This window comes from Eleutherodactylus coqui, chromosome 10 (assembly GCF_035609145.1).
Source record: "Eleutherodactylus coqui strain aEleCoq1 chromosome 10, aEleCoq1.hap1, whole genome shotgun sequence".
NCBI classification, from domain to species: Eukaryota; Metazoa; Chordata; class Amphibia; order Anura; family Eleutherodactylidae; genus Eleutherodactylus; species Eleutherodactylus coqui.
The window spans coordinates 64100296-64125642 of NC_089846.1; the positions used below are offsets into that span (position 1 = coordinate 64100296).

General features: G+C 49.4%; 1 protein-coding gene across 1 annotated transcript in view; it reads right to left on the reverse strand.

The window, feature by feature from the left end:
* LOC136580530 (cytochrome P450 2G1-like) overlaps positions 1-24827 on the reverse strand; it is a 92839-nt gene extending 68012 nt beyond the window's left edge. The window contains exon 1 of the mRNA XM_066581151.1: positions 24690-24827. The gene's annotated coding sequence lies outside the window, so the exon portion shown is untranslated. The remainder of the gene's footprint in view (positions 1-24689) is intronic.
* Between the last annotated feature and the right edge of the window lie 520 nt (positions 24828-25347).

Sequence of the window (25347 nt, forward strand, 5' to 3'; positions counted from 1 at the left end):
ATAGCGCTATGTGCACGAGCCTTCATTGCCCCAGTAACCTGGGGGATATATAAGGGCAGTTCCTGCCTTTTCAGTGACGAGACGGCAGAAGTGAAGTGAAAGTGTCCAGTGCAATATGTGGCCTGAGTATGGGATTTGTAATGACTTTGCAAGGCCCAAGATGGAGGCATTGAGGTGGTGAGGTAGGTTTCCTCATTCAGCATGCAGAAAGTTTGAATCCAGTGTGAGTTCTGCCTTCAATAAACCGTGTCTGAGTTTTTACAAGACGTAGGGTGGTGATTTTTTTAACAGCACTGCAGATAATAATCAATGGATACCAGGAGGTAGTTGGGCGTGGTACATGGGCAGTGACTGTCACTTCAGTAGTCAGGATACTTGAGAGTGAACCGGCAAGTGAGCAGCCAAATAAAATAAAGGAGATGGAGCCATCAGTAGTACCAGGTAGCCCCCCATCCCTAGATCCATAAATCATGAAGCAAAGCCGCCAGACAGCTGACCATGACCCTGCCATCCTGAATTCAAGCTTTCAGTGACTTTTAAATGCCCCTGACTGCTAAAGCTTTATCAATGGGCCACTTAAAGTACCCAGCAATGTAGCTAAAACTTATGAATGTGTTTTGGCTGTGAAGAGAAGTGGGGGGAACCTTGCTGATCCTTGGCATCAGGACTAGAGATGAGGGAGCATGCTCGTCCGAGCTTGATGCTCATTCAAGCATTAGCATACTCGAAAGTACTTGTTACTTGAGCAAGCCCCACGTGGTGCTCGCCCTCTCCTCCCTATAATGGAGCTGTGGCTGCTGCAGGTGGCTCCTTTGAAGACAGTGGTCTGCTGGCACACCTGAATTGCTTTTCATGGAAGGACTTAACATATAAGCCCTTCCCTGAAAAACAATAATCTTAGTGAAAAAAAAAGCAAAAAAACTTACCTCTCCGCCACTGCTGTGTCCCCCTTGGGGATGCAGAACACATTTGCCACACGCGGTAGATGCTTCCTTCATCCCCACTAGTAAAAAGAATTCCAGGCTCCTGCACCTGCCACATCTGTGACAGATGCAGCAGAGGAATTCTTTTATTCCCTACCGCAGCTGTCATACATGACAGCTGCAGTAGAGGATCCTGCTGCTGGCACTCCATCATTGTTTTTTAGGGAAAGGCTTTAAAACATAAGCCCTTCCCTGAAAAACCAGTAAAAGTAGTGTAGAAACCAACAAAAAAAAATACATACTCCCCTCCCTTCAGCTGCCGGGGCTCAGCCGTGTCTTCTCTGTGCTGTGTCCGGCTTTGTAGTGCTGATTTAAAATCCCCCCCCTGCTGACCGAGCTGATTGTGATTGACTGAGGCGCTCAGCCAATCACAGGCAACTCTTGCCTGTCATTTATTCGGTGAGAGCTGGCTATTATGGTCTTACACCGTTTTATTCAGAATTATAAGGAAACTACAAACATACTTTATGTTTTGGTTACCAGAAAAATGTAACACTTTGCTTTGGTGGGCAATTATTTTCTCACTTAAATGCATCAATTTTAGGCTGACAGTCAGTTTTGGAGTAGGGTTTAATTAAATGGGTGGTCCAGTTGTAAACTATTTATGCTCTTTCCTCAGGACAAGTCATCAGCAATTGATCGAGGAGGGTCCCCCTCATATATTGAGCTGATCTCTGCAGGAAGCACACAGCTCCATTCTCACTGCCATAGTCTGGGCTCATATTACAGACAAAGATTCCACTGAAGTGAGTAGGAACTTTGCCTGCAATACCAAGCCTGTCCACTGTGGTAAGATTAGAGTTGTCTGCTTCCTGCAGAAATCCGTAAAATGCATAAGCATGTTGGTCTAAGCAACCAGTCTTGAGTGGCAAATCCCTCTTTATCCACTATTGATAATTTGTCCTGAGAATAGGCTATACAGCTGGAAAGTCTCTTTAAAAATGTTGAACCATTTGTCTTCTGCAGCTTCTACGTAACCCTGTATACAATAAACTGCAGACCGAGTTTCAATAAGAGGTCCTTCAGTGAGGCTGGACTGACGCTTGTTTTTCAGCGCTTATCTCTCTCCTCCAGAACATTCTTATGCCTATTTAGACACAACGATTATCGTTCAAAAGATGTCTCTCAAGCGACTTTTGAGCAATAATTGTTGTGTCATTTGCAGCCCAAGATGATTGCTCAAGATGAGCGATCACCTTGTGCTGCCAGCAGAGGATGCAGAAGACAAGGGGGATACCCCAGCAGCTTGTCTTCTGCATCTAGCTGTGCCCCACTCCGACCGTGCTGAGCGCTTGGAGGGAAGAATGCAGAAAATGAGCTGTGTTCTTCATATCCAGCTGTCATCAGGGAGTGGGATACAGCTCAAACAATAGTATCAGCTGTATCCCACTGTGAATCCCTGATAAGACTCATCGTTGTCTTTCAGCACGCTGAAAGACAAGAATGAGCGACGGCTTAATGAAAATTGCACAAGGTCAGTGCAGTTACATACAACGATTATCGCTCAAAAGACGGCTCTTGCGCGAATTTTGAGCGATAATTGTTGTGTCTAAATGGGCCTTTACAAGCTAATTTATAACCATAACAAAGTTTGCCTTTGTTGTGCTCAAAAATTACCTGATAAAAAATGAAGGGGATAAGAAATAAGGGTTGCATAAGTCCGGCATGCTGATGGATCTCCTATTGAGACTTAGGGCTCCTTTACACAGGACTGCTATCAGGCATAGAAGAGCCCAACAGCTATCCCAGCGATAATCACAGCTGTGCTTTTATACAGAGCGATCATCGCTTAGTGAATGGAGGTGGAGTGAGCCGGAGATTACCCCAACCACCCGCCTTCATCACAGTAAACAGGCTGTCGTTCATAGATGAATATTACAGGCCAAACATCAATTGATTTTTATGCTTGAAGGATATAGACTACGAAAAAATTATCGTTTGTCATTCAGATTGTATAGGCATTTTCACCGAAAGACTGTAATTATCATTATGTTAAATATTATAATTATTAGGATAATTATTCTTCAGATTTCCGTGATCCAGCAAGAACCTGAGTGCTAATCATTCAGTGTAAAAGGGCAATTAGGGCCCACTGGGTCATGCAAGAGTGAATGATAATCGTTCAGTGTTAGCACTGCCAGCAACTGAAAGACAAACAATAATTTGAAATGCCTTTATGTGAAACTGTGATAGATGAAATACTGTAACTGGATTCATGCTACATCTGTATATGAAAATATTACTGTTTTCCTTCTGCAGCCATCCACTCAACATCTTTGGAAAACTATTCAAACTGCCATTTCGCTATTAGGCGTCATTCACACGAGCTTATATAGGCCGACCAACCGATATACGCTGCCCATCTGATGCATTGGTTTACAATGCATCAGTTCAAATGGGCATATTCCCGCAGTGTTAAAGCACCCAGCCAGCTAAGATAGCGTATACGCTGTTACGCTGGTCAATAAAGATAGTTCAGGAATAGAGATGAGCGAGCGTACTCGGATAAGCACTACTCGCTCGAGTAATTGGCTTTATCCGAGTATCGCTGTGCTCGGGTCTAAAGATTCGGGTGCCGCTGCGGCTGACAGGTGAGTCGCAGCGGGGAGCAGGGGAGAGCGGGCGGGAGAGAGGGAGAGAAAGATCTCCCCTCCATTCCTCCCCGCTCTCCCCTGCAGCTGCCCGCTCCGTGCCGACACCCGAATCTTTAGACCCGAGCACAGCGATACTCGGATAGAGCCAATTACTCGAGCGAGTAGTGCTTATCCGAGTACGCTCGCTCATCTCTATTCAGGAACCATCTTCCTGGCTGGAATACAGCGTTGGCTTCCATAGACACCTATGGGAGCCTATGCTAGTTGCTGGAGAAGAGAGGTGGGAGGGAGTTTAGCAGCATGTCTGCTAAACTCTCACCCCTTTCCCTTCTCCTCTCTGCCCCTTTCCGGCTGTTTGCAATGAGGGGCAGAATGGGGCGGGAGCTTAGCACACTAGCTCCCACCCTGCCCCCTTCCCTTGCTGAGAGCCGTCGAAGGGGCAGAAATTGGGGGTAGTTATGCAGAACTTAACTGTCTCCCCCTGCCCAATGGCAATCCGGGCTCGGCGTATATACGGCGCACTAAGGCCGTCTGAATAGGCGCTCAAACAGCAGATTAGTATGCCCATTCATGCTATTTTCGGTTGCACTGTGGTCGTGACACGGCTGACCGAAAATCGATACGCTCGTGTGAAAGAGGCCTTAGCTGTAGGTTTCCTAGAAATCATTCTATCACTCATTAGTTTGCTTATGTGAGCTTGTTTGTTAATACCTGCACAGGGACCAATCAGAGGTAGCTCTCCGCTGTCATTCAATAGCTGAGAGCTGCCTCTGATTGATCACAATGCTTAGCTAAATAGAGGCAGCCCTTTCACATGCATACATACATATACATGCATACATACAGATACATATATAGATACATATAAATGCATACACATACATTTGCATATATACATACATACATGCATAAATACATACATATACACATGCATGCATGAATATATATACATACAGGCATGCATATATACATGCATGCATACATATATACAGTGGGGAAAAAAAGTATTTAGTCAGATACCAATTGTACAAGTTCTCCCACTTAAAAAGATGAGAGAGGCCTGTAACTGACATCATAGGTAGACCTCAACTATGAGAGACAACATGAGAAAACACATCCAGAAAATCACATTGTCTGATTTTTAACGAATTTATTTGCAAATTATGGTGGAAAATAAGTATTTGGTCAATAACAAAAGTTCATCTCAATACTTTGATATATATCCTTTTTGGTAATGACAGAGGTCAAACGTTTTCTGCAAGTCCTCATAAGTTTGGCACACACTGTTGCTGTTATGTTGGCCCATTCCTCCATGCAGATCTCCTCAAGAGCAGTGATGTTTTGGGGCTGTCGCTGAGCAACACAGACTTTCAACTCCCTCCAAAGGTTTTCTATAGGGTTGAGATCTTGAGACTGGCTAGGCCACTCCAGGACCTTGAAATGCTTCTTATGAAACCATTCCTTCATTGCCCTGGCGGTGTGCTTGGGATCATTGCTAAAAGACCCACCCACGTTTCATCTTCAGTGCCCTTGCTGATGGAAGGAGGTTTGCACTCAAAAGCTCATGATACATAGCCCCATTCATTCTTTCATGTATACGGATCAGTCGTCCTGGTCCCTTTGCAGAGAAACAGCCCCAAATCATGATGTTGCCACCCCCATGCTTCACAGTAGGTAAGGTGCTCTTTGGATGCAACTCAGCATTCTTTCTCCTCCAAAACACGACGAGTTTTGTTTCTGCCAAACAGTGCTACTTTGGTTTCATCTGACCATATGACATTCTCCCAATACTCTTCTGGATCACCCAAATGCTTTCTAGCAAACTTTAGTCGGCACCTGACATGTACTGGCTTAAGCAGGGGGACACGTCTGGCACTGCGGGATCTGAGTCCCTGGCGGAGCAGTGTGTTACTGATGGTAGCCTTTGTTACGTTGGTCCCAGCTCTCTGCAGGTCATTCACTAGGTTCCCCCGTGTGGTTCTGGGATTTTTGCTCCCCGTTCTTGTGATCATTTTGACCCCACAGGATGAGATCTTGCATGGAGCCCCAGATCGAGGGAGATTATCAGTGGTCTTGTATCTCTTCCATTCTCTAATTATTGCTCTCACAGTTGATTTCTTCACACCAAGCTGCTTGCCTATTGCAGATTCAGTCTTCCCAGTCTGGTGCAGGGCTACAATTTTGTTTCTGGTGTCCTTCGACAGCTCTTTGGTCTTCACCATAGTGGAGTTTGGAGTGTGACTGCTTGAGGTTGCGGACAGGTGTCTTTTATACTGATAACAAGTTCAAACAGGTACCATTACTACAGGTAATGAGTGGAGGACAGAGGAGCCTCTTAAAGGAGAAGTTACAGGTCTGTGAGACCCAGATATCCAGCTTGTTTGTAGGTGACCAAATACTTATTTTCCACTATAATTTGCAAATAAATTCGTTAAAAATCAGACAATGTGATTTTCTGTATATGTTTTTTCATGTTGCCTCTCATAGTTGAGGTCTACCTATGGTGTCAATTACAGGCCTCTCTCATCTTTTTAAGTGAGAGAACTTGTACAATTGGTATCTGACTAAATACTTTTTTCCCCACTGTATATGCATGTGTATATATATATATATATATATATATATATATATATATATATACAGTATATATATACACACACCATATATACTCGAGTATTAGCCGACCCAAGATAAGCCGAGTCAATAAGTTTTACCACAAAAAACTGGTAAAACTTATTGACTCTAGTATAAGCCTAGCTATGCTTGAGTATATACTAGGTAAAGAAAAAATGCAATACTCACCTCCCAGCCAGCATCTGTGTCCCCGGCGCAAAGGTCTCCTCGGCGGTGCAGCAAGCTTAGAATTTTCCCCGCTGTCATCTCCCTGCTCAGCTTTGAATTCCCCCGCCGCCAGCGCTGTGTAAGTAAGCACTGTGATTGGATCGATCTCCAGCCAATCACAGCCGGCGTTTGATAAACCAATCACAGCCATTCAGTGATGTCATCCACTGAATGGCTGTGAATGATCAAGCGCCGGCTGTGATTGGCTGGAGCCCGATCCAATCACAGTGCTTACTTACACGGCGCTGGGAGGTGAGTATTGCAGGGTTTTTGTTTTTGTTTTTGTTTTTTTACCTAACTCGAGTATAAGCCGAGGGGGGCTTTTGCAGCATAAAAAAATGTGCTGAAAAGCTAGGCTTATACTCGAGTATATATGGTATGTATTATATATATATATATATATATATATTTTATTTTTTTTTACACAGGATGGCAGGACAGCGATTACAAGAAACACTGCTACCAGAAGAACAGGATAACTTTATTTTTCTATTGGCTAATAGAAATGTACTCTGCCTGACAACAATGTCAGGGATACATTTTAATTGGCCACTGCTTTAACCAATGAGTGCGCAAGCACTAGAGCCCTGTCTAACCCGTGCACTCACGTCTCTCTCCTTCTCACGTGAGCACGCTCGTGACGACGCATCACGTGCACTAGTGACATGAGCGAGAGTACAAGCCGCCGAGCATTCGGCGCTTGCAGCCAAGACAATGTACGCGACGTCACTAGGCTTCATAGCTACACCACCCTCATGTCTATTTCCAAGTGCATCTGCGATGAGGAGGATCCGGAGGCACACACTGCAGAGGGTTGGCAGGGCCAGGCAGCGACCCTCTTTGAAAGGGGGGGGCGATAGCCCACAATGCTGTTGAGAAGTGATGATAAATGGACGTTCGATCATCATTCCAATCCCGTGCCACCTCCATCGCAAAATTGTCAGGAGCCGCAAACGTGGGCATAAAGGGGACTCAGGTGCCAGCCCAGCACTTCTACACATCTCCACAATGCAGCAATACTCTGTGTGGGAAGCACATGATCGGGCCCAGTGTCAGGCTCGGTCCCAGCCTCCATCTTGTGTGACCCAAGGTGCCGCGAGTCACATAGCAATGGGAAATCCATGTTTCCCCACACAATTCATTGTGTGTAGGTGTTAGATAGCTCAACACCGCAATGGAAAGTCTTTGAGTTCCTTGGGCTTGCCTATGCTGTCGGTGCACAAAGATGGTATTACACAAGAAGAAATCGGAGCACCCAAACAGGGCAGTTTCACCCCGCCAAGGACCTCGGCCCACATTTCTACCCTAGTCAGTCAGTGTATTTGTGCCAGACAGGTAAAGCAATGCAATGGGAAGTCTTTGTGCACTCACAGCATAAGCGAGCCCAAAGAACTCAAGCATGGTATTACCCATGAGGAAATCAGAGTACACAAACATGGCAGAGTTTCACCCTGCGAAGGGCCTCGGCCTACTTTCTGCCCCAGTTAATCAGTGTATTAGTGTCAGACAGGTAAAACAGCGCTATGGGAAGTCTTTGTGCACCCACAGCATAGGTGAGCCAAAGGAACCCAAGGAAAGCATTAAACATGGAGCAATTACAGTGCCCAAACATGGCAGACTTTCACTCCGCCGAGGACCTCGGCCTCTGCACACACCCTCAGCAATCGTGGGCATAAAGCGGACTCCGATGCTAGTACAGTAGTGAACGTCTCATTTAATTAGTTGTGGTTGCTTTCACCGCTACAAAGACTGGAATAACCAGGAACAAGTTCCACGGGCCCAACCTGGCGCAGTTGCATTTCCCCCAGGACATAGGCCTCTACCCACACCCTCGGCAATCGTGGGCATAAAGCAGACTCTAATGCTAGTACAGCTGTGAACATCTCATGAAGACAGTAACGCTCCTTTTGTTTGGCCCAAACCAGTGCCGCGGATAACTGTGGCAACACGAGAGAAAATACATATTGCCCAGTGCTGATCCCCTGACCCCAAGCAGGAGGAGGAGGTGGCATTACAAGGCCCAGAAACCATGCCCAGGACCTGCTATAGTCTGTGTGGGAAGTATGTGAGTGGGCCCTGTGTCAGACTCGGTCCCAGCCTCCACCTTTTGTGACCCAAGATGCCCTGAGCTACATAGCTATGGGAAATCCATGTGTCCCCACACAATTCATTTTGTGTAGGTGTCAGATAGCTCAATCAGCACCGCAAGGGGAAAGCCATCTGCACTCTGCACCCTACCCATTTCAGTCAGTCTATTTGTGCCAGATAGGTAAAACTCAGCGATGGGAAGTCTTTGTGCACCCACAGTATAGGTAAACCCCTGTAACATTCTTGTAGCTAAGGTATAGGCAGACCAATGTAACATTTCTGTAGCAGAAGTATAGGCAGACCCCAGTAACATTTCTGTAATAAAAGTAGAGGCGGACCCCAGTAACATTTCTGTAGTAAAGGTATAGGCAGACCCCATTAACATTTCTGTAGCAGAAGTATAGGCAGACCCCAGAAACATTTCTGTAGTAAAAGTATAGACAGACCCCTGTAACATTTCTGTAGCAGACGTTTAGGCAGACCCCAGTAACATTAAAGTAGCAAATGTATAGGCAGACCCCATTAACATTTCTGTAGCAGAAGTATAGGCAGACCCCAGAAACATTTCTGTAGTAAAAGTATAGACAGACCCCTGTAACATTTCTGTAGCAGAAGTTTAGGCAGACCCCAGTAACATTAAAGTAGCAAAGGTATAGGCAGACCCCAGTAACATTTCTGTAGCAGAAGTATAGGCAGACCCCAGAAACATTTCTGTAGTAAAAGTATAGACAGACCCCTGTAACATTTCTGTAGCAGAAGTTTAGGCAGACCCCAGTAACATTAAAGTAGCAAAGGTATAGGCAGACCCCAGTAACATTTCTGTAGCAGAAGTATAGGCAGACCCCAGTAACATTTCTGTAGTAAAAGTATAGACAGACCCCTGTAACATTTCTGTAGCAAAAGTATAGGAAGACCCCAGTAACATTTCTGTAGTAAAAGTAGAGGCGGACCCAAGTAACATTTCTGTAGTAAAAGTAGAGGCAGACCCCAGTCACATTTCTGTAGTAAAATTGGTTTATGTTAAAGTATCAATACTTTTGAAACTTTAAAAAATTGTAAAAAAATCATAAACAGAGCCTTTTGGGCCACAGAAAAATTGGCAGTTCAGCGTGATGACATGATGTTTTAGGAGGAGGAGTAGGAGGAGAAGGACTAATATCCGAGAGTGATTGACAAAGCTAATTCCCCCTTTTTTTTCCGGGGATAGAGAATGCTTTTTTTCTCCGGTTGCAGTGAAAAGAATCTTTAGGTTCCACTACTTTCCGCTGGCGGAGAAGAGAAGTCTGGGGAAATCCAGGCTTTGTTCATCTTTATGAGTGTAAGCATGTTGGCACTGGCAGTTGACAGGTGGGTACGCTTATCTGTGATGATTCCCCCAGCTGCACTAAACAACCTCTCTGAGAAAACGCTAGCAGCAGGGCAAGCCAGCACCTCCAGGGCGTACAGCGCAAGTTCGTGCCACGTGTCCAGCTTTGACACCAAATAGTTGTATGGAGCAGAGGCATCACGGATGACGTTGGTGCGATTGGCTATGTACTCCCTCACCATCTTTTTACTGTGCTCCCTCCGACTCAGCCTTGACTGGGGAATGGTGACACAGTCTTGCTGGGGAGCTATAAAGCTAGCAAAGGCCTTAGACAGTGTTCCCCTGCCTGTGCTGCACATGCTGCCTGATCTCCTCGCCTCCCCTGCTACTTGGCCTTCGGAACTGCGCCTTCTGCTACTAGTGCTGTCAGATGGGAAGTTTAGCATCACTTTGTCCACCAGGGCCCTGTCGTATTGCATCACTCTCATACCCCTTTCCCCTTCGGGAATGAGAGTGGAAAGGTACTCCTTATACCGTGGGTCGAGAAGGGTGTACACCTGGTAATCCGTGTTGGCCTGAATGCGTCTAACGCGAGGGTCATGAGAAAGGCAGCCTAACATGAAATCAGCCATGTGTGCCAGGATACCAGTACGCAAGACATGGCTGTCCTCACTAGGAAGATGACTTTCAGGAACCTCCTCCTCCACAGCCCATACACGCTAAACAGATGAGAGGCAAGCAGCATGGGTACCCTCTGCAGTGTGCCCAGCTGTCTCTTCCCCCTCCTCCTCCAAAACGCGCTGAGATATAGACATGAGGGTGGTCTGGCTATCTAGCGACATACTCTCATCCCCCGTCTCCTGTTCCAACCGCAAAGCTTCGGCCTTTATGCTTTGCAGTGAACTTCTCAGCAGGCATAGCAGCGGGATGGTAACGCTAATGATTGCAGCATCGCCATTCACCATCTGGGTAGACTCCTCAAAGTTTCCGAGGACTTGGTAGATATCTGCCATCCAGGCCCACTCCTTGGTAAAGAATAGGGGAGGCTGACTACCACTACGCCGCCCATGTTGGAGTTGATATTCAACTATTGCTCTACGCTGCTCATACAGCCTGGCCAACATGTTCAGCGTAGAATTCCACCATGTGTGCCCGTCACACAGCAATTGGTGCTCTGGCAGATTAAACCGATGTTGCAGGGTCCTCAGGGAGGCAGCGTCCATGGTGGACTTGCGGAAATGAGCGCAGACTCGGCACACCTTGCCGAGCTGGTCAGACAAGTGGGGGTAGTTTTTCAGAAACCGCTGAACCACCAGATTGAAGCCGTGGGCCAGGCATGGCACGTGTGTGAGACTGCCGAGCTACAGAGCCGCCACCAGGTTACGGCCGTTATCACACACGACCATGCCCGGTTAGAGGCTCAGTGGCGAAAGCCAGACGTCGGTCTGCTCTGTCAGACCCTGCAGCAGTTCGTGGGCCGTGTGCCTCTTATCTCCTAAGCTGATTAGTTTCAGCACGGCCTGCTGACGCTTGCCCACTGCTGTGCTGCCGCGCCACGCGATACCGACTGCTAGCGACGTGCTGCTCACACTTCTTAATTGAGAGGTAGAGGTTGCGTAGGAGGAGGAGGGGGTGGGTTTAGATGAGGTGGCATAAACCGCCGCATATACCAGCACCGAGGTCCCAGACTCTGACTCGGTCCCAACCTCCATCAAATTCACCCAATGTGCCGTCAGGGAAATATAGTGGCCCTGCCCGCCAGTACTTGTCCACGTGTCCGTGGTTAAGTGGACCTTCCCAGTAACCGCGTTGGTGAGGGCACGTATAATGTTGCGGGAGACGGGCTGGTGTAGGGCTGGGACGGCACACGGGGAAAATTAGTGGCGACTGAGGACAAAGTAGTGCGGGGCCACCGCTGCCATCATGTTTTTAAAAGCCTCCGTTTCCACAAGCCTGTACGGCAGCATCTCCAGGCTGATTAATTTGGCAATGTGCACGTTTAAAGCTTGTGCGTGCGGGTGCGTGGCGGTGTATTTGCGCTTTCGCTCCAACGATTGTGTTAGCGACTGCTGAACGCTGCGCTGAGAGACATTGCTGGATGGGGTCGAGGACATTGGAGGAGGGGTGTGGGTGCAGGCCGGGAGGCGCTCGTGCCTGCGTCCTAAGAGGGAGATTGGATCTGTGTGGCAGGTTGGGGCACAGGGGAAGAGGCAGTGGTGTGACCCGGAGGCAGTGAACGGTCTTCGTCCCACCTTGTGGGGTGCTTGGCCTTCATATGCCTGTGCATGCTGGTGGTGGTGAGGCTGGTAGTGGTGGCTCCCCAGCTGATCTTGGTTCGACACAGGTTGCACACCACTGTTCAACGGTCGTCCGCGCTCTCACTGAAAAACATCCACACCTTTGAACACCTAGCCCTCTGCACGGAGGCTTGGCGCGAGGGGCTGCTTTGGGAAACATTTGGGGGATTCTTTGCTCTGGCCCTGCCTCTACCCCTGTCTACTCCACTGCCTCTTCCAACTTGTCCTGCTGCTGCACTTGCCTCCCCCTCTGAAGCCCTGTCCTCAGTAGGCTTAGCAAACCAGGTGGGGTCAGTCACCTCATCGTCTAGCTGCTCTTCCTCCGAATCCTCTGTGTGCTCCTCGCTCGGACTTACTGCCCTTACTACTACCTCACTGACAGACAACTGTGTCTCATCATCATCATCATCCTCCCCACCCACTGAAAGCTCTTGAGAGAGTTGCCGGAAGTCCCCAGCCTCATCACCTGGACTCCGGGAACTTTCCAAAGGTTGGGCATCGGTCACGACAAACTCCTCAGGTGAGAGAGGAACCAGTTTTTTCCACTCATTGCAGGGACCTGAGAACAGTTCCTGGGAGTCTACCTGCTCAGAATATGTCATTTTTATCGAGTAAGGAGGCTGTGAGGAAGGAGGAGCAGCAGCCAGAGGGTTCAGAGTTGCAGTTCCTAAGCAGGGAGTAGTGGACTGCGTAGAAGACTGGGTGGTCGATACATTGCTGGATGCATTTTCTGCCAACCACGACAGTACCTGCTCACACTGGTCTGTTTGTAATAAAGTTCTACCACGCGGACCTATAAATTTTGATATGAAGCTGGGGACTCCAGAAACTTGCCTCTCTCCTAATCCCGCAGCAGTTGGCTGTGATTCACCTGGAACAGGAACTCGGCCTGTGCCCACACCCTCAATTGGATGTCCACGTCCTTGACCCTTACCCCTACTCCTCATCATGGCAGATTAAGAATAGAGCAGGGCCCAAATAAAATTACCCCACTGTACACTTTGACAACTGGGCCTTAAATCACTGCACACAGTGAGTTGTAGATAGCAGAGGCTCTATGCTGTAACCCGCTGTCTTGCGCTGATACCTAGGGGTAATTTACTGCTCGCAGAAACTTGTAGATAATAGAGGCTGTGTGGAGTCGGAGAAGACTCTAAAGCCAGTGGATAGTGCTGGTAACTGCCGCAATCTCAACCCCACCAACAGAAATGGTATTGTGAGACGCTTTGCACAGCGGCTGAGCTGAAATACTTTGCAGTGGCCCTGGTAATATTACAGTACTGTTTAGTGGTGAGACCGCTGACTAATTCACTGTAGACAAAGAACGCTATAAATGAGGTAGTTCGCAGCAGGCTAGGAATAATTTGAGTAGACTTTCCTGGTGAGAGCGTTATTGTATGGCACCGCAGGCAGAAAAAAGTATAACTGAAAGGCTGCAAACAGGCCTAGCTGCGTTATACAAAAATATTGAAGCACTAAAACTCGGCTAAGTTCCGAGAATAAGCCCCGCCCCCGCCCCGCCTCCTTCCATTGCAAATAGTGCAGAGGGGCGGAGAGGAGGCAGAGAGGGGGCGGGAGCTCAGTTCCTGCTCCTGGCTCTTCCATCCTCCCCCCCCCCCCCTGCATATGGGCACGACGTATATCGGCTCGGCATGAAAACCGAGCCGATATACGTTTGTGGGAATGCAGCCTTATGGCGCGGGTCTTTTTGTATTGAATTATACCAATCACCTGACAAACAATCACCACTCCCCTCGAGTAGAGATGAGCGAACGTACTCGTCAGAGCTTGATACTCGTTTGAGTATTAGCGTGTTCAAGATGCTCGGTACTAGAGGCGAGCACCACGCGATGTTCGAGTTACTTTCACTTTCATCTCTGAGACGTTAGCACGCTTTTCTGGCCAATAGAAAGACAGGGAAGGCATTACAACTTCCCCCTGCGACGTTCAAGCCCTATACCACCCCCCTGCAGTGAGTGGCTGGCGAGATCAGGTGTCACCCGAGTATATAAATCGGCCCCTCCCGCGGCTCGCCACAGATGCATTCTGACTAGAGATGAGCGAACGTACTCGTCCGAGCTTGATATTCGTGCGAATATTAGCGTGTTCGGGATGCTCGGTACTCGTAACGAGTACCACGCGATGTTCTGGTTACTTTCAGTTTCCTCTCTGAGACGTTAGCGCGCTTTTCTGGCCAATTGAAAGACAGGGAAGGCATTACAACTTCCCCCTGTGACGTTCAAGCCCTATACCACCCCCCTGCAGTGAGTGGCTGGGGAGATCTGATGTCACCCGAGTATAAAAATCGGCCCCTCCCGCGGCTCGGCTCAGATGCCTTGTGAGTTAGCTGAGGGAAAGTGCTATCGTGCTGGAGCTGCTGTAGGGAAAGCGTTAGGAGTTAGTGTAGGCTTCAAGAACCCCAACGGTCCTTCTCAGGGACACATCTAATAGTGTGCAGTACTGTGTTAGCACTGTATTTTTTATTTTTTTTCAAAATTGGATCTGCAGAGCATCGCCCTGCAATAGGGACAGAAGTGGTGGTTAGGCAGGGAGAGTGTTAGCAGTGAGTGTAGGCTTCAAGAACCCCAACGGTCCTTTCTAGGGCCACATCTATCCCTGTGCAGTACTGTCCAGGCTGCTGTTAGCAGTGTTGCATTTTTTTTTTTTTTTCTCAAAACCGGCTGTGCAGACCATTGCACCCGGCATTAATACTACAGGGATAGAATTGTGTAGGCAGGGCCAGAAGACATACATTATTCATTGAATAGACGCAGTGTGGCTTTTCCTTTGAAAAACAAGGGAAAAAATTCTATTTCGCCTGCCTCTGACAGTCCTCAGGGCTCTGGGTACGTGTGTGCTGCGTGCAGAACATTAAAAAAAATCAGACGCAGCCAGCTATGTTTTACTGCAGGCTTGCGCCAATTTTTTTCCTGCATGGGAAATCCCTGATCTGCTGTAGCGAATAACTTTGCATCACTGCAGTTCTCTGACACATTTGCAGGGCCACAACACAGTTATTAAACTTAGTAGTATTCATTGAATACACGCAGTGTGGCTTGTCCTTTGAAAAACAAGGGAAAAAATTCTATTTTGGCTGCAGGCTTGCGCCAATTTTTTTCCTGCATGGGAAATCCCTGATCTGCTGTAGCGAATAACTTTGCATCACTGCAGTTCTCTGACACATTTGCAGGGCCACAACACAGTTATTAAACTTAGTAGTATTCATTGAATACACGCAGTGTGGCTTGTCCTTTGAAAAACAAGGGAAAAAATTCTATTTTGGCTGCAGGCTTGCGCCAATTTTTTTCCTGCATGGGAAATCCCTGATCTGCTGTAGCGAATAACTTTGCATCACTGCAGTTCTCTGACACATTTGCAGGGCCACAACACAGTTATTAAACTTAGTAGTATTCATTGAATACACGCAGTGTGGCTTGTCCTTTGAAAAACAAGGGAAAAAATTCTATTTCGGCTGCAGGCTTGCGCCAATTTTTTTCCTGCATGGGAAATCCCTGATCTGCTGTAGCGAATAACTTTGCATCACTGCAGTTCTCTGACACATTTGCAGGGCCACAACACAGTTATTAAACTTAGTAGTATTCATTGAATACACGCAGTGTGGCTTGTCCTTTGAAAAACAAGGGAAAAAATTCTATTTTGGCTGCAGGCTTGCGCCAATTTCTTTCCTGGCTTGGAAATCACTGGTAATACAGCATGCTGAGGGGTAGGGGTAGGCCTAGAGGACGTGGACGCGGCCGAGGATGCGTAGGCACAAGTGAGGGTGTGGGCACAGGCCGAGCTCCTGATTCAGGTGTGTCGCAGCCGACTGCTGCGCGATTAGGAGAGAGGCACGTTTCTGGCGTCCCCACATTCATCGCCCAATTAATGGGTCCACGCGGGAGACCTTTATTAGAAAATGAGCAGTGTGAGCAGGTCCTGTCGTGGATGGCAGAAAGTGCTTCGAGCAAGCTATCATCCACCCAGAGTTCTGCGCCGTCCAGTGCTGCAAATCCGAATCCTCTGTCTGCTGCTCCTCCTTCCTCCCAGCCTCCTCACTCCACTACAATGACACATGCTCAGGAGCGGGAAGACTCCCAGGAACTGTTCTCGGGCCCCTGCTCAGATTGGGCAGCAGTGGTTCCTCTCCCACCAGAGGAGTTTATCGTCACTGATGCACAACCATTGGAAAGTTCCCGGGGTCCGGGGGATGAGGCTGGGGACTTCCGGCAACTGTCTCAAGACCTTTCAGTGGGTGAGGAGGACGATGACGATGAGACACAGTTGTCTTGCAGTGAGGTAGTAGTAAGGGCAGTAAGTCCGAGGGAGGAGCGCACAGAGGATTAAGAGGAAGAGCAGCAGGACGATGAGGTGACTGACCCCACCTGGTGTGCAACGCCTACTCAGGACAGGTCTTCAGAGTGGCAGGCAAGGGCAGCAGCAGGGCAGGTTGCAAGAGGCAGTGCGGTGGCCAGGGGTGGAGGCAGGGCCAGACCGAATAATCCACCAACTGTTTCCCAAAGCGCACCCTCGCGCCATGCCACCCTGCAGAGGCCGAGGTGCTCTAAGGTCTGGCAGCTTTTCACAGAGACACCTGACGACCGACGAACAGTGGTGTGCAACCTTTGTCGTGCCAAGATCAGCCGGGGAGCCACCACCAACAGCATCACCACCACCAGCATGCGCAGACATATGATGGCCAAGCACCCCACAAGGTGGGACGAAGGCCGTTCACCGCCTCCGGTTTGCACCGCTGCCTCTCCCCCTGTGCCCCAACCTGCCACTGAGATCCAACCCCCCTCTCAGGACACAGGCACTACCGTCTCCTGGCCTGCACCCACACCCTCACCTCCGCTGTCCTCGGCCCCATCCACCAATGTCTCGCACCGCACAGTCCAGCCGTCGCTAGCGCAAGTGTTGGAGCGCAAGCGCAAGTACGCCGCCACGCACCCGCACGCTCAAGCGTTAACCGTCCACATAGCAAAATTTATCAGCCTGGAGATGCTGCCGTATAGGGTTGTGGAAACGGAGGCTTTCAAAGGTATGATGGCGGCGGCCCCGCGCTACTCAGTTCCCAGTCGCCACTACTTTTCCCGATGTGCCGTCCCAGCCCTGCACGACCACGTCTCCCACAACATTGTACGCGCCCTCACCAATGCGGTTAGTGGCAAGGTCCACTTAACTACGGACACGTGGACAAGCACAGGCGGGCAGGGCCACTACATCTCCCTGACGGCACATTGGGTGAATTTAGTGGAGGCTGGGACAGAGTCAGAGCCTGGGACCGCTCACGTCCTACCCACCCCCAGAATTGCGGGCCCCAGCTCGGTGGTGGTATGTTCGGCGGTGTATGCTTCCTCCACTAAAGCACCCTCCTCCTCCTCCTCCTCCTCAACCTCTGTCTCGCAATCTAGATGTGTCAGCAGCAGCAGGACGTCGCCAGCAGTCGGTGTCGCGCGGCGTGGCAGCACAGCGGTGGGCAAGCGTCAGCAGGCCGTGCTGAAACTACTCAGCTTAGGAGATAAGAGGCACACGGCCCACGAACTGCTGCAGGGTCTGACAGAGCAGACCGACCGCTGGCTTGCACCACAGGGCCTCCAACCGGGCATGGTCGTGTGTGACAACGGCCGTAACCTGGTGGCGGCTCGGCAGCTCGGCAGCCTCACGCACGTGCCATGCCTGGCCCACGTCTTTAATTTGGTGGTTCAGCGCTTTCTGAAAAGCTACCCATGCTTGTCAGACCTGCTCGGAAAGGTGCGCCGGCTCTGCGCACATTTCCGCAAGTCCCACACGGACGCTGCCACCCTGCGCACCCTGCAACATCGGTTTAATCTGCCAGTGCACCAACTGCTGTGCGACGTGCCCACACGGTGGAACTCTACGCTCCACATGTTGGCTAGGCTCTATGAGCAGCGTAGAGCTATAGTGGAATACCAACTCCAACATGGGCGGCGCAGTGGGAGTCAGCCTCCTCAATTCTTTACAGAAGAGTGGGCCTGGTTGGCAGACATCTGCCAGGTCCTTGGAAACTTTGAGCAGTCTACCCAGGTGGTGAGCGGCGATGCTGCAATCATTAGCGTCACCATTCCTCTGCTATGCCTCTTGAGAAGTTCCCTGCAAAGCATAAAGGCAGACGCTTTGCGCTCGGAAACGGAGGCGGGGGAAGACAGTATGTCGCTGGATAGTCAGAGCACCCTCCTGTCTATATCTCAGCGCGTTGAGGAGGAGGAGCATGAGGAGGATGAGGAGGAGGGGGAAGAGACAGCTTGGCCCACTGCTGAGGGTACCCATGCTGCTTGCCTGTCATCCTTTCAGCGTGTATGGCCTGAGGAGGAGGAGGCGGAGGAGGAGGAGGAGGAGGATCCTGAAAGTGATCTTCCTAGTGAAGACAGCCATGTGTTGCGTACAGGTACCCTAGCACACATGGCTGACTTCATGTTAGGACGCCTTTCTCGTGACCCTCGCGTTACACGCATTTTGGCCACTATGGATTACTAGGTGTACACACTGCTCGACCCACGGTATAAGGAGAACCTTTCCACTCTCATACCTGAAGAGGAAAGGGGTTCGAGAGTGATGCTATACCACAGGACCCTGGCGGACAAACTGATGGTAAAATTACCATCCGACAGCGCTATTGGCCGAAGGCACAGTTCCGAGGGCCAGGTAGCAGGGGAGGCGTGGAGATCAGGCAGCATGTACAGCACAGGCAGGGGAACACTCTCCAAGGCCTTTGACAGCTTTCTGGCTCCCCAGCAAGACTGTGTCACCGCTCCCCAGTCAAGGCTGAGTCGGCGGGAGCACTGTAAAAGGATGGTGAGGGAGTACGTAGCCGATCGCACGACCGTCCTCCGTGACGCCTCTGCCCCCTACAACTACTGGGTGTCGAAGCTGGACACATGGCCTGAACCCGCGCTGTATGCCCTGGAGGTGCTTGCTTGTCCTGCGGCTAGCATCTTGTCAGAGAGGGTGTTTAGTGCGGCTGGGGGAATCATCACAGATAAGCGTACCCGCCTGTCAACCGACAGTGCAGACAGGCTTACACTCATCAAGATGAACAAAGCCTGGATTTCCCTAGACTTCTCTTCTCCACCAGTGGACAGCAGCGATACCTAAACAATACGTAGGCTGCACCCGCGGATGGAAGCATCGTACTCTATCACCATCAAAAACGGGGACCTTTTAGCTTCATCAATCTGTGTATTATATTCATCCTCCTCCTCCTGCTCCTCCTCCTGAAACCTCACGTAATCACGCCGAACGGGCTCAGTCATATAATATTTGTAAACAATTTTTATACGTTTCAATGCTCATTAAAGCGTTGAAACTTGCACCTGAACCAATTTTCATTTTAACTGGGCTACCTCCAGTCCTAGTTACAAATTAAGCCACATTAACCAAAGCGATTAATGGGTTTCACCTGCCCTCTTGGTTGGGCATGGGCAATTTTTCTGAGGTACATTAGTACTGTTGGTACACCAATTTTTTGGGCCCTTGCCTACAGTGTAATCCAATTAATTTTTTGCCCACCTGCATTAAAGCTGATGTTACATCACCTGTGATGAGCACTGCAATGGGATATATTTATGTACCGCCGGTGGCTTCCTGGGACCCACCCATGCTGTCGGTCCACATAGACTTCCCTTTAGGGAGATGTACATGCCTGTGTATACTTATAAAAAAACTCGAGCCTGACTGGGGCATGCAGTTTGGGCCGAAGCTCACCTGTATTTAATCAGACGTTAGCTCTGCTGTCCAGGGCACTGCAATGGGATATATTTTTGTACCGCCAGTAGGTTCCAGGGAGCCACCCATGCTGTCGGTCCACACGGACCTCACATTAGGGAGTTGTACCTGCCTGTGTCTATGTATTAAAAACCCCGGTCTTACTGGGGCATGCAGTGTGGGCCGAAGCCCACCTGTATTTTATCTGACGTTACCTCAGCTGTGCAGGGCAATGCAATGGGATATATTTATGTACCGCCGGTGGCTTCCTGGCACCCACCCATGCTGTCGGTCCACACAGAGTTGTAACTGCATGTGTCCACTTCTAAAGAACCCCAGTCTGACTGGGGCATGCAGTGTGGGCCGAAGCCCACCTGTATTTTATCTGACGTTACCTCAGCTGTGCAGGGCAATGCAATGGGATATATTTATGTACCGCCGGTGGCTTCCTGGCACCCACCCATGCTGTCGGTCCACACGGAGTTGTAACTGCATGTGTCCACTTCTAAAGAATCCCAGTCTGACTGGGGCATGCAGTGTGGGCCGAAGCCCACCTGCATTAAACATGACATTACCTCAGCTGTGATGGGCACTGCAATGGGATATATTTATGTACCGCCGGTGGGTTCCAGGGAGCCACCCATGCTGTGTGTCCACAGGGACTTCACATTAGGGATTTGTACCTGCTAGTGTCTATATATTAAAAACCCCGGTCAGACTTGGGCATGCAATGTGGGCTGAAGACCACCTGCATTTAATCGGACGTTACCTCAGCTGTGATGGGCAATGCAATGGGATATATTTATGTACCGCCGGTGGCTTCCTGGCACCCACCCATGCTGTCGGTCCACACGGAGTTGTAACTGCATGTGTCCACTTCTAAAGAACCCCAGTCTGACTGGGGCATGCAGTGCGGGCCGAAGCCCACCTGCATTTAACATGACATTACCTCAGCTGTGATGGGCAATGCAATGGGATATATTTATATACCGCCGGTGGGTTTCAGGGAGCCACCCATGCTGTGGGTCCACAGGGAGTTGTAACTGCATGTGTCTACTTCTAAAGAACCCCAGTCTGACTGGGGCATGCAGTGTGGGCCGAAGCCCACCTGCATTTAACATGACATTACATCAGCTGTGTTGGGCACTGCAATGGGATATATTTATGTACCGCCGGTGGCTTCCTGGGACCCACCCATGCTGTCGCTCCACATAGACTTCCCTTTAGGGAGATGTACATGCCTGTGTATACTTATAAAAAACTCGAGCCTGACTGGGGCATGCAGTTTGGGCCGAAGCCCACCTGTATTTAATCAGATGTTAGCTCTGCTGTCCAGGGGGCTGCAATGGGATATATTTTTGTACCGCCAGTAGGTTCCAGGGAGCCACCCATGCTGTCGGTCCACACGGACCTCACATTAGGGAGTTGTACCTGCCTGTGTCTATGTATTAAAAACCCCGATCTTACGGGGGCATGCAGTGTGGGCCAAAGCCCACCTGTATTTTATCTGACGTTACCTCAGCTGTGCAGGGCAATGCAATGGGATATATTTATGTACCGCCGGTGGCTTCCTGGCACCCACCCATGCTGTCGGTCCACACGGAGATGTAACTGCATGTGTCCACTTCTAAAGAACCCCAGTCTGACTGGGGCATGCAGTGTGGGCCGAAGCCCACCTGTATTTTATCTGACGTTACCTCAGCTGTGCAGGGCAATGCAATGGGATATATTTATGTACCGCTGGTGGCTTCCTGGCACCCACCCATGCTGTCGGTCCACACGGAGTTGTAACTGCATGTGTCCACTTCTAAAGAACCCCAGTCTGACTGGGGCATGCAGTGTGGGCCGAAGCCCACCTGCATTAAACATGACATTACCTCAGCTGTGATGGGCACTGCAATGGGATATATTTATGTACCGCCGGTGGGTTCCAGGGAGCCACCCATGCTGTGTGTCCACAGGGACTTCACATTAGGGATTTGTACCTGCCAGTGTCTATATATTAAAAACCCCAGTCAGACTGGGGCATGCAGTGTGGGCTGAAGACCACCTGCATTTAATCGGACGTTACCTCAGCTGTGATGGGCAATGCAATGGGATATATTTATGTACCGCCGGTGGCTTCCTGGCACCCACCCATGCTGTCGGTCCACACGGAGTTGTAACTGCATGTGTCCACTTCTAAAGAACCCCAGTCTGACTGGGGCATGCAGTGTGGGCCGAAGCCCACCTGCATTTAACATGACATTACCTCAGCTGTGATGGGCAATGCAATGGGATATATTTATGTACCGCCGGTGGGTTCCAGGGAGCCACCCATGCTGTGGGTCCACAGGGAGTTGTAACTGCATGTGTGTACTTCTAAAGAACCCTAGTCTGACTGGGGCATGCAGTGTGGGCCGAAGCCCACCTGCATTTAACATGACATTACATCAGCTGTGCTGGGCACTGCAATGGGATATATTTATGTACCGCCGGTGGGTTCCAGGGAGCCACCCATGCTGTGGGTGCACACGGATTTCCCATTGCGGAGTTGTACCTGCCTGTGACTATTTATAAAAAAACGCGGTCTTACTGGGGCATGCAGACACCTTGACAGAATGAATAGTGTGTGGCACATAGGTTCCCCATTGCTATGCCCACGTGTGCAGCTCCTGATGGAGGTGGCACAGGATTGGATTTCTCATTGCTTCTGTACAGCATTGTGGGCTATCGCCCCGCCCCTTTTAAAGAGGGTCGCTGCCTAGCCGTGCCAACCCTCTGCAGTGTGTGCCTGCGGTTCCTCCTCATGGCAGATGCACTTATAAATAGACATGAGGGTGGTGTGGCATGAGGGCAGCTGAAGGCTGCGCAGGGACACTTTGGTGTGTGCTGTGGACACTGGGTCGTGCGCGGGGGGGGGGGGCGTTGGACAGCATGTAACCCAGGAGAAGTGGCAGCGGAGTGTCATGCAGGCAGTGATTGTGCTTTGTTGGAGGTAGTGTGGTGCTTAGCTAAGGTATGCATTGCTAATGAGGGCTTTTCAGAAGTAAAAATTGTTGGGAGGGGGGGGGGCACTCTTGCTGCTATTGTGGCTTAATAGTGGGACCTGGGAACTTGAGATGCAGCCCAACATGTAGCCCCTCGCCTGCCCTATCCGTTGCTGTGTTGTTCCCATCACTTTCTTGAATTGCCCAAATTTTCACAAATGGAAACCTTAGCGAGCATCGGCGATATACAAAAATGCTCGGGTCGCCCATTGACTTCAATGGGGTTCGTTACTCGAAACGAACCCTTGAGCATCGCGAAATTTTCGTCCCGAGTAACGAGCACCCGAGCATTTTGTTGCTCGCTCATCTCTACCCTCGAGTCATTTGCATGACTGATCAAGCGCTGTTTAATCTGAAAGACAAGTGAACGCACTAACGATGGATTTTAGTTTTGCTGAAACTGAACAACTGATGAGAAGTGCACGAATTAGTCATTCATAGACATAGACATTCAGCTCAAGCATAGACATAACGATAATCATTCACTTTCGTTACGCGTAGACGGGCCATTACTCAGAGAGGATATTCAGGCTGGAATCTCATAATTAAATTTACATCCTATCTAGGAAGGGGTCCCCACAAATGGATATAACTTATGTTTTATGGATGGCACGGGCTCAGAAGCTGACACCGCGCCATCTGCAGTGGGAGCTGGCTATGACTGATAGCCAGCTTCCTGCAGCAAAAGCAGGAATTAGTGAGAACACCTTTCCCGCTGTTAACCTCTTATATCCCGCAATCAATGTTGATTGCAGCATGTTAGGGGTTCACAGAGGGAGAGTGCACCATATAATCGTGTACAGCCGATGGGTTTCCATGGTAACCAGATGCCAGACAATGGCATCTGCCATGGCCTGCGATCACTATGATTAGAGATAATGCATTGCAGTACATAAGTTAGCATATACTCAGCCTATATGTGTGAAACAGCAGCACTGCAGACCTATCACAAATGATAGGCTTATATACATCTGCAAAGCTGCTGTATCTAAGCAGATCCTGTGGAATACGTCTGCTGTGCCGTTGTATCTAAGCTTACTCTGTGTGATACATCAGCTCAGCCTACGTATCACACAGCATCTGCTTAGATACATCTTCTCAGCTGATGCATGTAAGCCGATCAAGGGTGATACGTCTGTTGAGCTGCTGTATCAAAGTAGATCCTGTGTTGTACGTCTGCTGAGCAGATGTATCACACAGAATCAGCTTAGATATACAGCTCGGCAGACAGTCTGACACATGATAGTTGACCCAGTAGTAATATCGACCCCCCACAGTTGCCCCAGCAGTAATACTGACCCCCCTCAGTTGTCCAAGCAGTAATAGTGACCCCCCCCCCACAGTTGCCCCAACAGTAATACTGACTCCCCACAGTTGCCCCAGCAGTAATAGTGACCCCCTATAGTTGCCCCAGCAGTGATAGTTACTCCTAATAGTTGTCTCAGCACTACTAGTGACCCCTCATAGTTGCCACATCAGGAATAGTGACCCCCGATAGTTGCCCCAGCAGTAATAGTGGCCCCCTATAGTTGCCCCAGGAGTAATAATGACCCCCAATAGTTGTCACAGCAGTAATAGTGACCCCCGATAGTTGCCCCAGCAGTAATAGTGATCCCTACAGTTGCCCCAGCAGAAATAGTGACCCTCAAAAGTTGCCCCAGCAGTAATAGTTACACCTAATAGCTGCCTCAGCAGTAATAGTGAGCCCCAATACTTGCCCCAGCAGTAGTAGTGACCCCCAATAGTTGCCCTAGCACAAATAGCGACCCTGAATAGTTGCCCCAGCAGTAATAGTGACACCCCACACCACCCATCCCAACCCCACTTACCCTTCAGCTGAGGACAGTCAGCTAGTGGACACAGCTGTGGATTGCAAACAAGGATGAAGCGGCAACGAGGAAGCTACTGGACTTCGAATGCACAACGGAGGAGATGTGCATTCCCGAGAAGCTGACATAAGCTACCAGGCCTGCGTGACAAGTGAAGAGGACACCTGGCTGGATTTGTCATATTCAGGGACGATGAAATGGTAAACACAGGGAGGGGCACCCATTCAGGTAATTATATATCTTCTGTATGGCTCGTTTACAAAACACATAGTATATTACAACGTGCTTTGTAATGGTCATACAGAAGTTTATACGTGTGTTTGTCGCGGCCGGATAACCCCTTTAATTTGTCTATTAAAAAATACGGTTGGCCCCATGAAAAACAAGCCCTCATGTGGCCAGGTCAACGGAAAATCTAAAAAATTATGGATTTTGAAAAGTGGAGATAAAAATCCACCCCAAAATCATAGTCCCATAATAAGTCATGTCACTAAGGGGGTTAAAGCGAGCTAAAAATATTGTATCTAAAATTGATATAGGTTCTCTTTTAGAGACTAGTGTTGTCAGTAGACATTGGAAACACTTCACACGTAGGGTTGCCACCCGGCCGGTGCCGGTATTTTTTTTTTACCAGCCATATTAAAGACCAGTATTTTGG